The sequence below is a fragment of the Oncorhynchus masou genome, chromosome 8, assembly GCF_036934945.1.
Source record: "Oncorhynchus masou masou isolate Uvic2021 chromosome 8, UVic_Omas_1.1, whole genome shotgun sequence".
Classification (NCBI taxonomy): domain Eukaryota; kingdom Metazoa; phylum Chordata; class Actinopteri; order Salmoniformes; family Salmonidae; genus Oncorhynchus; species Oncorhynchus masou.
In genome coordinates this window covers 7929247-7942637 of record NC_088219.1, presented here as the reverse complement: position 1 = coordinate 7942637, position 13391 = coordinate 7929247, and the positions used below count along the sequence as shown (strand labels likewise).

Sequence of the window (13391 nt, the reverse complement as noted above, 5' to 3'; positions counted from 1 at the left end):
CTTTGTATTAGCAAACGCTAACATCTTCAGGTGAATTACCCCAAAAAGGACTTCTGATCACGAAAATTGCGCATCAAAACTTCAAATTTACATATTATATGTCGACTAAACTGGTCAAACTAAGTGCAGAATCAAGCTTTAGGATGTTTTTAACGTACAAAACAATTGGCGATTAAATCAAACATAACGAACTCTCCTCAAGCAAGCTGGAAAAAAAAGACCCTTTTCACAGAGCGCGCACCTGAAAACTCGTGACACCTCAGTATTTTGCCCGCCAAGCAGTCAAAGCTCGTGCTATTTTCTCCGTTCCACGTCTCATTGAAAGACGAGAGCGCGCTGAAGAAATAGAAACTGTTTCCAGATCCGTAGCTTGTTGGGAAGGGTGGGGGCGATGACGTCAAAGTTGGAGCAACTTTCTTAGGAGAGAGAGAGAGTTTGGGAGAATGGCTGCCCTGTGAGTTCTGCTTTACATACAGACATAATTCGAACGGTTTTAGAAGCTTTAGAGTGTTTTTTTTTTATTCAATAATAATTTTTATATGCATATATTAGCAATTTTTGACAGTTTTTTTTTTTAGTTTACTTTGGGCACACAATTCATCCAAAGGGGGCAGTATTGTCCCGAGCCTGCAGAGCTCTGCGAGATTTCTGTGATTTTCTATGATTTTCTGAAATAACACACACTCACTAAACCCTCCGTAAATAACTCAGTTCTTAACGTAAAGACTTAAAACTAAGGATTCTGTAAAGGCATACCCCAATGAGGATATGAGTTTATTTATAGCTTCCTGTGCCAACAGGAAGTACCTTAAATGGTGTCATAGTGGCTGTATCCAAGGGTTAAAAAGGTCAGATCTTTTCAAAACTTCATATGTGTGATTAGGCAACCCTCCTGAACTGTAAAATCAGTCATTTCTCCCAACAGATGTCAAAGAAAAGCTCTCACAAACACACACAGCAAGGATGGAGTGACAAAGCGCGGTGTTTAAAGACACAGAGAGCAGGCAATGGCATAAACATAATCCCAAGGCCGTGCCGAGTTCAACGAGATATCCCGCTTGACCGTAGCTCGCTCGGTCTGAGCGCAGCGACCATGAGAAAAGTAGGCCCAAAATGAAGCCTGCACCACAACGTCATTTGATTTTGGGTGACAGCGGCGGAACCGTTAGGTTTAGAAGGACAATTCAAACACAGGACTGTTCCTAAGGTCCTCCCGATCTGTGCAAGCCTAACCTTGACCGTGTGGCATTAACCCTTCACAGTTAAAAGAAGGTGTTTACATAAAAACAGTTTGCATTGACTTCTCTCCCCATAGGAATACATTGTCTGCTCCTCTAAATTCAACCTGAGGCCTATGTGGGTTATGAATGCCTTATGAACCTGTCTTTGATGACAGTCCATCAGGACACTATGAGGTCTACCTGTGTCGATTCTAAGCTTCCTGGACCAACCGGAAGTGCTTAAAATCACCCTAAAAGTGTATATCCATACCCTGCCTGCAATTTGATAGACATAGTGCATTGAACCCTGTGTCAATCAGTCAATTCTTAACGTAAAGACTTAAACTCAGGATTCTGTAAAAGCATAGCCCAATGAGGATATGTGTTGACTTATAGCTTCCTGTGCCAACCGGAAGTGCCATAATTGGTGTCTCAGGGGCTGTTTGGAAGGGTTAAAAAAATCTGATCTGTCCAAAACTTCATATGTGTGATTAGGCAACCCCCATGAACTGTAAATCAGTTATTTTTCCCATAAAAAATTAAAAGGAAAACTAAATCACACAGATGCACAACTTGGATGGGGGGAAGTATTGGGGTGCGTAGAGACTGACAGTGCCTCCAATAGTTAGCTTAGTTCGAGCTAAAAAAGAACCGTCAGACCTAGAGTTCCCGAAACTTTAGAAACCTGTTCTAGACCTCAGGTCGATAGTGCGTGGTGAGTTAGGTGGCTCTAGAAGGTTCTCGGACCGAGAAACAGCCTCGTACATTTGCAATGACTTCAATTCATTTTGACCATTACGAAAATGGTAACATTTAGAAAAGTCTCAGAGACACAAGACTAGGTGAATTGAAACCGGCTCGGCCCATAAAGACGGACCCCAACGTTTCTGTCAGATAGCTCATTCAAGGACCCCGTAGCAAGTCATGGAAAAAAAGTGGATTTTCAGCACCAATTAGGGTTTTACTCGGGCACCGAAGGACCTATCGAGTCGAAACTTGGGATTCGGGGTCGCCTCACATAGGACTACACATAATGTCCGAACTGGACCCGCAGCTAGAACGTAACTATGTGTTTTACATTTTTATTATGTTTTAAAATAATTGCGCTGTGAATTATGGGCCTGCTCTGACATATGTGATAGTTGGCTTCTAAATGAGTTGGAAAAAGTGGGTTTGGTGTCAATTGATATCAGTTTGGTGTCAGAATGACATCTAATTGACTGATGGACACTGACTTGCTAGTTGACTTTTGTTAATTTGCAATATGTTTAAGCGGAGAGGGACCATCACCAAAATGGCATTCTGAAATCAACACAAAAAATGGCATCACCATAGTGTCCAGACTGTGCCGAGTTCAACGAGACGCCCCGCTTGACCGTAGCTCGCTACTAAACGAGTTGGGAAAAGTGGGTTTGGTGTCAGTTTGTGTCAGTTTGGTGTCAGAATGATATCAAATTGACTGATTGACGGTGACTTGCTGGTGACTCTTGTCCATTTGCAATATGATTTAACAGTGAGGTACCATCACCAAAAGTGACATTCTGAAATCAACCCTAACGAGCGATGGAGAGGTACCAGAATCACTGCCCAGCCATCCCGAGTTCATCGGGCCAGTCAATTTGGCATTCCTGCACGATTTTTATAGCATGACAAATTCGTGATGGTGAATGCCCAGTTAACCATTTATTGCAAATGTACCATCACCAAAAGAGTGACCCTTTGCGATGGAAAAGTGTGAAAACATTTGATTTTCAGTGATATGAAAACATTTGCAATATGTTTTAACAGTGAGGTGACCATCACCGATGGAAAAGAGACATTCTGAAATCAACCCTAGCATGACAAATTTGTGATGGTGAATGCCCAGTTAACCATATGGAGCAAGGTGAGAAAACATAAACAAATGGAATTCTGAAATTAACGAGCTCAGAATCAGAGCCATGGAGAAAACGATTTTTATAGCATGACAAATTCGTGATGTTGAATGCCCAGTTAACCATATTGCAAATGCACAGTGACTTTGCAAAAGTGAGAAAACATAAACAAATGGACATGATGAAATAAAATGATGGACAAAAAGTATATTCATACAGTTCTGGCCCCCACAAAACATACACATGTTTTTTTATAAAATTTGCTATTTTTAATTGACAAATGGAGAAAAAAGTGAAAGATGATTTAGAAAAATGGTCCTGAAAGCACAAAATTTTTTAAGGGGTGATAAGTTTTTGACAAAAAATTCATTTTTTCAAAATTTGATAAGTTTTTGACAAAAAATTCATTTTTTCAAAATTTGGCTTTTGGATGTTGACTTGGGGTCCATTTCCTATATGAAAAACCATGGTGGAGCGCACACGCCACCTGTTGGATTTTTGAAGTGTTACAACTGGCAATTGCCATATGGCATTTGCAAAACATTTTGCATCGTGTACATGGTTTGTACTATGCCAATGGTTTCCCATTCATTTCTGTCCATTTCAGGGGGGTATTCCCTTACAAGGACTCAAGCAGCACGTCCTCTCTGCTCCCATCCTGATACTACCGACTACGGATGAACCGTTTGTGGTGGCGCATCAGAGATTGGTGTTGGAGCTGTCCTGTCTCAGAGGGGTGAAGACAAGAAGCTTCATCCGTGCGCTTTCTTCTAACACCGGCTTACCCCGGCTGAGAGGAAATACGATGTGGGGGATCGTGAACTCCTAGCGGTTAAGATGGCATTGAAGGAATGGAGACACTGGCTCGAGGGGGCTTCTCACCCGTTTCAAGTGCTTACGGACCACAAAAATCTGGAGTATATCCAGCAGGCGAAGCGGTTGAACTCTAGACAAGCTAGATGGTCGCTTTTCTTCAATCGATTCCAGTTTATCCTCACCTATCGGCCCGGGTCGAAGAATCTCAAACCGGATGCCCTGTCCCGAGTCTACGCTCCTGCCATTCGAGATGACACGGACATGCCTGTCCTTCCTGCTGCTAAGATCATGGCTCCGATCTCGTGGCTAGTTGAGGATACCGTGAGACGAGCTCAAGCTATCGAACCGGACCCGAAAGGAGGTCCTGTCAATCGGTTGTTTGTCCCCAAGGCAGTGAGGACTCAGGTCCTTCTGTGGGGGCACTCCTCTCGCCTCACCTGTCACCCGGGCATAGGTCGCACCTTGGAGTTCATCCAGCGTAAGTTCTGGTGGCCTACCATAAAAGAAGACGTTGCCACTTTCGTCAAAGCCTGCCCCATGTGCTGCCAGGGCAAATCTTCTCACCTCCACCCTCAAGGACTCCTTCACCCTTTACCTGTTCCCCACAGACCCTGGTCCCATATCTCGTTGGACTTTATTACTGGCTTTCCTCCATCCCATGGCAATACTACTATCCTAGTCATAATCGACAGGTTTTCAAAGGCGGCCAGCTTCGTCCCTCTGACTAAGTTACCTTCTGCCAAGGAAACGGCTGAGTTGGTAATTAATCATGTGTTCCGAGTCTTCGGCATTCCTCAAGATATGGTTTCTGACAGAGGTCCCCAGTTCGCCTCAAGGTTTTGGAAGGCCTTCTGCCAACTCATGGGGGCTTCTGCCAGTCTATCTTCAGGGTACCATCCGGAGTCCAATGGCCAAACAGAGAGGATGAATCAAGAGCTGGAAACCACCCTCCGATGTATGACTCGTAACAACCCGTCCACATGGTCGTCCTTCATTGTTTGGGCCGAATACGCGCACAACACCTTGCGCTCCTCCTCCACTGGTATGTCCCCGCACGAGTGTCAGTTTGGCTATGCCCCTCCATTGTTCCCGGAGCAGGAGGCAGAAGTCAGAGTGCCTTCAGCCTTGAAGTTCGTCAGACGCTGTCGGCTTATGTGGAGGAAGACCCATCTTAATCTTATGCGTTCCTCACAGAGGTACCAACAACAAGCCAACAGACGTCGCCGTCCCGGGCCTACCCTGCGCCCTGGCCAGAGAGTCTGGCTCTCCACAAGAGACTTACCACTACGGGTGGAGTCTCGCAAGCTGTCCCAAAAATACATCGGTCCCTTTAAGGTTGCCAGGAGAGTTAACCCAGTTTCTTATCGCCTACAGTTACCCAGATCCCTTAAAATTAATCCCACGTTTCACATTTCCTTATTAAAACCTGTTGTTTTTTCTCCCCCTGTACCGGCAGACAGACCTCCCCTCCGCCTCGTGTCATTGGAGGCCAGCCGGCTTATACCGTCCATCGGATACTGGATTCCCGCCGGGTGCAGCGGTCCTGGCAGTATCTGGTGGACTGGGAAGGCTACGGTCCCGAGGAGCGCTCCTGGGTTCCTGCCAAAGACATACTGGACCCTGACCTCATTCATCAGTTCAGGGCCCTCCACCCCGAGAGAGCTGGTAGGAACGTCAGGAGCCGTTCCTAGGGGGGGATTCTGTCAGGATTTGGCCAGGGTTGTTCCGGTTTTTGGTCACTAGATGCCCCCATTGTGCTTTTTGACCTTTTGTTTTCCCTTGATCCCCATTATTATTTGCACCTGTGCCTCGTTTCCCCTGATTGTATTTAAACCCTTAGTTTTCCTCAGTTCTTTGCTCTGTGTTTGTATGTTAGCACCCAGCCCTAGTATTCTGTGAACTCTTGTTGATCCCGGTGGACTCTCTTGTGGATTTCTGTTTTTTGTTCTTGTTTATATATTTTTGAGTATCTTTTGAGGCTTTTTATGCTATACCTACCACCTTGTGGATTTACCTTTTTGTCTTGGAGGATTACCTTTGTTCTTGTGGAATTCCTTTTGAGGTTGTGGAGTTACATGTTTTCCTGAAGGACTTCCCTTTTTACTTTATTAAATACACCGTCTCAAGTACTGCTGTGTCTGCCTCATCTTCTGGGTTTTGCCGACTATTCGTGGCTCAGTTGGTTAAGTGACTGTTTCACACTCCGGAGACCCGGGTTCGTAACCGGGTCCTGACAACAACTTGCCGAAGTTGACTCCTCTCCTTGTTCGGGCAGAGTTCGGCGGTTGACGCCATCGCCGCTCCATTGTTCATGAATCCATTTGTTTTGTCTTGTTCCCTGCATACCTGGTTTTCATTCCCCAATCAATCTACATGTATTTATTCATCTGTTCCCCATCATGTCTTTGTGTAGGATTGTTTGTGTTACGTGTATTTTGATATTGTGGATATGGTTACGGGCAATACTTTTTGTCTATGTTCCGTGTTTTGGGCACATTTTCTGTTATTTTTGTGCTGTCATTTTGACCAGCATACAAATTTTGCCTGTTCACTACCCTCTGCTCTCCTGCACCTGACTTCACCTCCGATACACACTCCTAACAGATTACCTGTCTTGCCACACTCTGTTGTTGTTCTCAGCTCTGTTAAGAAAATGTTTTATGTTATTTTTCATAGAGATCCAAGAGTAACATAAAAACAGAGCAACTTGCACCAGCAACATAAAACATTTACAGAAAATTCTAAAATCTTTGAAGAAGGAAAACAAATCAATGTTGAATGAAAATGTTGATTAACTGGTCACACAGAAATAACATTGCTGATGGCAATGTATTTTCCAGTGCAGATATGTATTGTTTGTAACAAATATGTGGGGGACTTCTGAGAGTTCTATCAACCTTGAGGTAGAATGGCTATGAGTTCAAATCCAAGCTAGGTTGATATGGAAAGTGACTACTGTGAAAGTTATAATTTCCAATATAAGCTATTGTGTAAACTGAACTTCATCCCACTTATCTCAAAATCCCACTTCATCACTTATATAAACATAAAAGAGCAGTTTTTGGGGACCATTTCAAGACATCCTGAACATGGTAAAATAAATGTCCAGAGAACGTGTTAAAATCATCCTGTCATGGTCCTCAGTGAAATCCTTTGAACTACACAAAATGTCCCCCAGAGAAGGTTCCCTTTGGACCATCATGCGACGCCCCCTTGACCATCATGAAACATCCCCTTGTGGTCATGGAACGTTCCATGGATAACATCTCATCAAAAACCTTTTAAGAGACCTAATGGGAATGTGGCTGAATGTCCTTAGGACATCCTCTGTTTGTGGGGTGAAAACTAAAATAGCAGTGTAGATGGATATTTATAGATATTTTTCTAAGTGCGGAGATGTATTATAAGATATATCACAGACTATGCGGCGCAGCAGAAAGATCAGCATACTCCAAATCCAGAGGTTGTAAATTCAAATCCCAGGTGGAATCATCTTATAAAGTCAGTATTAAGTGTCATTGACTAAAGACGTTTCCACTATTTTAGCTGAACATCGTCCCACTTACCTTAATAAAACCACCATGCCACTTAATTACTTTACTTAAAATGATTTGTGACACCTAGGACTAACACTTGAAGTAAACCTCTAGGGGACCATGACATAATGTCCCAAGAACGTCCTAAAAAGGTCCTGACATGGTCTTCAGTGACGCCCTGGTAACTTACAGGGCACTACACAAAGGTCCTTCAGAGACACAACAAGTTGGTGGCACCTTAATGGGGGAGAATGGGCTCGTGGTAATGGCTGGTGCAGAAAAAGTAGACTGGTATCAAATACACATGGTTTCCAGGTACTTGATGAGATTCCATTTGCTACATTCCAGACGTTATTATGAGCGTTTCTACCCTCAGCAGCCTCCTGTGCAAAAAAACATTTGTTTGGGACATCACGCAACATCCTAAGGACTAGCAAAATGAATGCCCTGAGAATGTCCTAAAAATAGTCATGACCTGGTCCTGACATGGTCCTCAGTGATGTCCTGGGAACTTACAGGGAACTACACAAAGGTACAGCAGAGAACATTCCAGTGGGGGACACCATGCGGGGGTAGTGTGTAGGGTATAGGGTGTAGTGTGTAGTGTGTATACTAACAGATGATGTCCAGCCGTATGCGGTCGGACCGTTCCTGGTTGACCTGGTTCCGGGCCACACAACGGTACCAGCCTGTGTTGTTACGGTTGACTTCTGCCATGTTGAACATGCTGCTGTTGCCCTCGGAGACGATGCTGACCAATCCGCTGTAAATTTCATACTCCCAAAGAAAGTAAAGCGGCTCAGTGCCATTCTCCAGGCCGCAGCGCAGCCACACCAAAGATCCCTCTGCCGGGGACGCATCACTCAGCAGAATATTGGGCTTACTGACTGGGACTACACACACACACACACACACACACACACACACACACACACACACACACACACACACACACACACACACACACACACACACACACACACACACACACACACACACACACACACACACACACACACACACACACACACACATTAATTTAGTATTATTAGTAGTAAAACAGTACTATAGTAGTAGTAGAAGTATAGTAGCAGGAGTAGTGGTAGTGGTAGAAGTAGTAGTAAGAGTAGTAGTAGTATTAGTAGTATTAGTAGTAATACAAAAGTAGTAGTAGTAGTAGTATAGTAACAATAGTAGTAGCAGCAGTAGTGGTAGTAGTAGTAGAAGGAGTAGTAGTAATATTAGTAATAGTATTAGTAGTAATAATAGTAGTAATATAAGTAATAGTAGTAGTAGCAGTAGTGGTAGTAGTAATAGTAGTAGTAGTAGTAGAAGTAGAAGTAGAAGTAGTACTAATACTAGCAGTAGTAGTGTCAGTAGTAGTAATAGTAGTAATGCAATTAATAGTAGTGGTAGAAGTAGTAGTAGTAATACTGGCAGTTGTAGTAGTATTAGTAGTAGTAGCAGTAGTAGTAGTAGTAATAGTAGCAGTAATAGTAGTAGTAGTAGAAGTAGTAGTAATACTAGCACTAATACTAGCAGTAGTACTGGCAGTAGTAGTAGTAGTAGTAGTAGTAAGATTAGTTGTAATAATAGTAGTAGTAGTATAATAATAGTAGTAGTAGTAATAATAGTAGTAGTAATAGTAGCAGTAGTAGTAATAATAGTGGTAGTAGTAGTGGTAGTAGTAATAGTATCAGTGGTAGCAGTGGTCGTAATAGTAGCAGTAGTAGAAGTAGTGCTTATATTAGTTGTAATAATAGTAGTTGTAGTAGTAGTAGTAATAGTAGCAAAAGTAGTAGTAGCATTAGCAGTGGTAATACATGTATCAGTTGTGGTAGTAATAGCAGTAGCACTAGTGGTAATAATAATAGTAGTAGTAGTAGTGGTAATAAGTGTAGAAGTAGTAGTAGTAGTAGTAGTTGTAGCCATAGTAGTAGTAGTAGTAGAAGCAGTAGTAGTAGTAGAGTAGAAGTCAAATCAAATAAAACTTGATTTGTCAAATGTGCAGAATACAAGTGTAAACCTTACCGTGAAATGCTTTCTTATAAGCCCTTAACAAACTGTGCAGTTCGAGAAGAAATTAGTAGTAGTAGTAATAATAGCAGTAGAAGTAGTAGTAGTAGTAGTAGTAGTAGTAGTAGTAGTAGTAGTAGAAGTAGTAGTAGTAGTATAGCTGTAGTAGTAGTAATTGTAGTAGCAGTAGTAGCAATAGTATAATTAATAGTAGTAGCAGTAGTAGTAGTAGTATAGCAGTAGTAGAATCCGTAGTTGTAGTGGTAGTTGTAGTGGTAGTAGTAGTAGCAAGAGTACAAATAATAGTAATAGTTGTAGTAGTAGTGGTAGTAGTAGCAGTAGTACAATTAATAGTAGTAGTTGTAGTAGTAGTAGTAGTAGTACTAGAATAGCTGTAGTAGAAGTAATAGTAGTAGCAGTGGTAGCAGTAGCAGTAGTAGTAGTACTATATCTTACCCAGTACCCGTAGGTGTATGTAGTAGTAGTATAGCTTGGCTCCCTGATCTGTGTCGTAGAGAGCCTGGCAGGTGTAGAGGCCCTCAGCAGCCAATGGGAGGCGTGCTATACTCATAGAGGCGGCGCCAGAGATCACCTGAATGTCTCCTAGACTCTGGGCCAGCTTCTGCAGCTTAGGGCCTTAAGAAATATGTAGTAATAACAATAATAATGTTATTAACAGCTTCTGCAGCGTGGGTCCTTCAAAAATACATGTTAATAATACATACTCATTATCAATAACAATAACATTAATATGAATAATAACAAACACAACAAAAAAACACAAACACTTTAACTCTCAAATAACTATGAAGTAAACTATGAAGTAGTGTAGTGTGAATTTAATATCAGAGCTGTACAGTGAAGTGGTGTAGTGTGAATTTAATATCAGAGCTGTACAATGAAGTGATGTAGTGTGAATTTAATATCAGAGCATGATGGTGCCAGAGGGGATGGCTGATGTTTTTTGGGCTCTTAACGTGCTATTTAGTCAGTTCTTTCGCAACTTATTTTGTACATAATGTTGCTGTTACCATCTTGAAAAGAGCTGCTGGACATCAGAACAGTGATTACTCACCTTGAACTTGACAAAAAAAATCTTTCATGAGTAGGACGAGACGGATTTACTCCAGACACCTGACAATGCCCTCATCCCCGTCATTCGCAAAAGAAAGAGATGGAGATAACGGGGTGCCTTGTGAGGATCCGGTGACGAGTGGCTAATCGGCCTTTACCATCGGTACTATTGGTCAATGTACAATCGTTGGATAATAAAGTGGACAAACTACAAGCACGTATATTCTACCAACAGGACATTAAAAACTGTAATATATTATGTTTCACCGAGTCGTGGCTGAAGGACATCATGAATAACACACAGCTGGCTTGTTATTCACCGTATCGGCAGGATAGAACAGCAGACATGTGGTGGCGGTCTATGTATATTTGTAAACAACATCTGGTGCACGATATCTAAGTCTCAAGGTTTTGCTCACCTGAGTTAGAGTATTTTAGGATAAGCTGTAGTTCATACTATCTATCAGGAGAGTTTTCAACTATATTCTTCGTAGCTGTCTATATTCCACAACAAACTGATGCTGCCAGTAAAACCAACACTAAATGAGCTGTATACAGCCATAAGCAAACAGGAAAACAGGAAAACGTTCATCCATTCATCTTTAAGGAAAACCTAGGATAGGACAAAGTAATCCTTCTCACCCCCCCCCCCCCTTAAATGATTTAGATGCACTATTGTAAAGTGGCTGTTCCACTGGATGTCATAAGGTGAATTCACCAATTTGTAAGTCGCTCTGGATAAGAGCGTCTGCCAAATGACTTAAATGTAAATGTAAATGTAATCCAGAGGCGGCCTCCTAGTGGCCGAGGACTTTAATGCAGGGTAACTTAAATCCCTTTTATCTAATTTCTACCAGCATGTTACATGTGCAACCAGAGGGGAAAAAACTCTAGAGCATCTTAATTCCACACACAGAGACCCGTACAAAGCTATCCCTCACTCTCCATTTGGCAAATCTGACCATAATTATATCCTCCAGATTCCTGCTTACAAGAAAAAACTAAAGTTGAAAGCACCAGTGACCCAGTCAATAAAAAAGTGGTCAGCTGAAGCATATGCTAAGCTACAGGACTGTTTTGCTAGCACAGACTGGAATATGTTCTGGGATTCTTCCGATGGCATTGAGGAGTACACCACATCCGTCACTTGCTTCATCAATAAGTGCATCAATGACGTCGACCCCACAGTGACTGTACGTACATACCCCATCCAGAAGCCGTGGATTACAGGCAACATCCACACTGAGCTAAAGGATAGAGCTGCCGCTTTCAAGGAGTGGGACTCTAACCTGAAAGCTTATAAGAAATCCCGCTGTGCCATCCGATGAACCATCAAACAGGCAAATAGTCAATACAGGAAATTGAATCGTACTACATCAGTTCAGATGCTCTTCAGATGTGTCAGGGCTTGCAAACTATTACAGACTACAAAGGGAAGCACAGATGCAAGCTGCCCAGTGACACGAGCCTACCAAATGAGCTAAATTACTTCTATGCTCGCTTTGAGGCAAGTAACATTGAAACATGCATGAGAGCATCAGTCATTTACGGACAACTGTGTGATCACGTTCTCCTCAACCGATGTGACTAAGACCTTTAAACAGGTCAACATTCACAAGACCGATTACAAGGACGTGTACTCCAGACATGCGCAGACCTACTGGTAAATGTCTTCACTGACATTCTCAACCTCTCCCTGACCAAGTCTGTAATTACCTATGTTTCAAGCAGACGACCATAGTCCCTGTTCCCAAGGAAGCAAAGGTAACCTGCCTAAATGTTTACCGCCCAGCAGCACTCACGTCTGTAGCTATGAAGTGCTTTGAAAGGCTGGTCATGGCTCACATCAACACCATTATCCCAGAAACCCTAGACCCACTCCAATTTGCATACCACCCCAACAGATCCATAGATGATGCAATCTCTATTGCACTCCACACTGCCCTTTCCCACCTGGACAAAAGGAATACCTATGTGAGAATGGTATTCATTGATTAGAGCTCAGCGTTCAACACCATAGTGTCCTCAAAGGTCATCACTAAGCTGAGCACCCTGGGACTAAACACCTCCCTCTGCAACTGGATCCTGGAGTTCCTGACGGGCCGCCCCCAGGTGGTAAGGGTAGGTAAAAACACATCCGCCACGCTGATCCTCAACAAGGGGGCCCCTCAGCGGTGCGTGCTCAGTCCCGTCCTGTTCTCCCAGTTCACTCATGACTACATGGCCAGGCACGATTCCAACACCATCATTAAGTTTGCTGATGACACAACAGTGGTCGGCCTGATCACCGACAATGACGAGAGCCTATAGGAAGGAGGTCAGAGACCTGGCCTTGTGGTGCCAGGACAACAACCTCTCCCTCCACGTGATGAGACAATGGAGATGATTGTGGACTACAGGAAAAGGAGGACAGGTCATGCCCCCATTCTCATCGACGGGGCTGTAGTGGAGCAGGTTGAGAGCTTCAAGTTCCTTGGTGTCCACATCACCAACAAAATTACAAGGGCCAAGCACACCAAGACAGCCGTGAAGAGGGTTTGACAAAATCTATTCCCCTTCAGGAGACTGAAAAGATTTAGCATGGGTCCTCAGATCCTTAAATATTTCTACAGCTGCACCATCGAGAGCATCTTGACTGGTTGCATCACTGCCTGGTACGGCAACTGCTCAGCCTCCGTAGTGCGTATGACCCAGTACACCACTGCGGCCAAGCTTCCTGCCATCCAGGACCTTTATACCAGGCAGGGTGTCAAAAGAAGACCCCAAAAAATGTCAAAGACTCCAGCCACCCTAGTTATAGATTGGTCTCTCTTCTACCGCATGGCAGGCGGTGCTGAAGTGCCAAGTCTAGGTCC

At 43.3% G+C, this 13391-nt stretch overlaps 1 pseudogene; it reads right to left on the bottom strand.

The window, feature by feature from the left end:
- LOC135543718 (V-set and immunoglobulin domain-containing protein 10-like 2) overlaps positions 1 to 13391 on the bottom strand; it is a 136828-nt pseudogene that overhangs the window by 119024 nt on the left and 4413 nt on the right.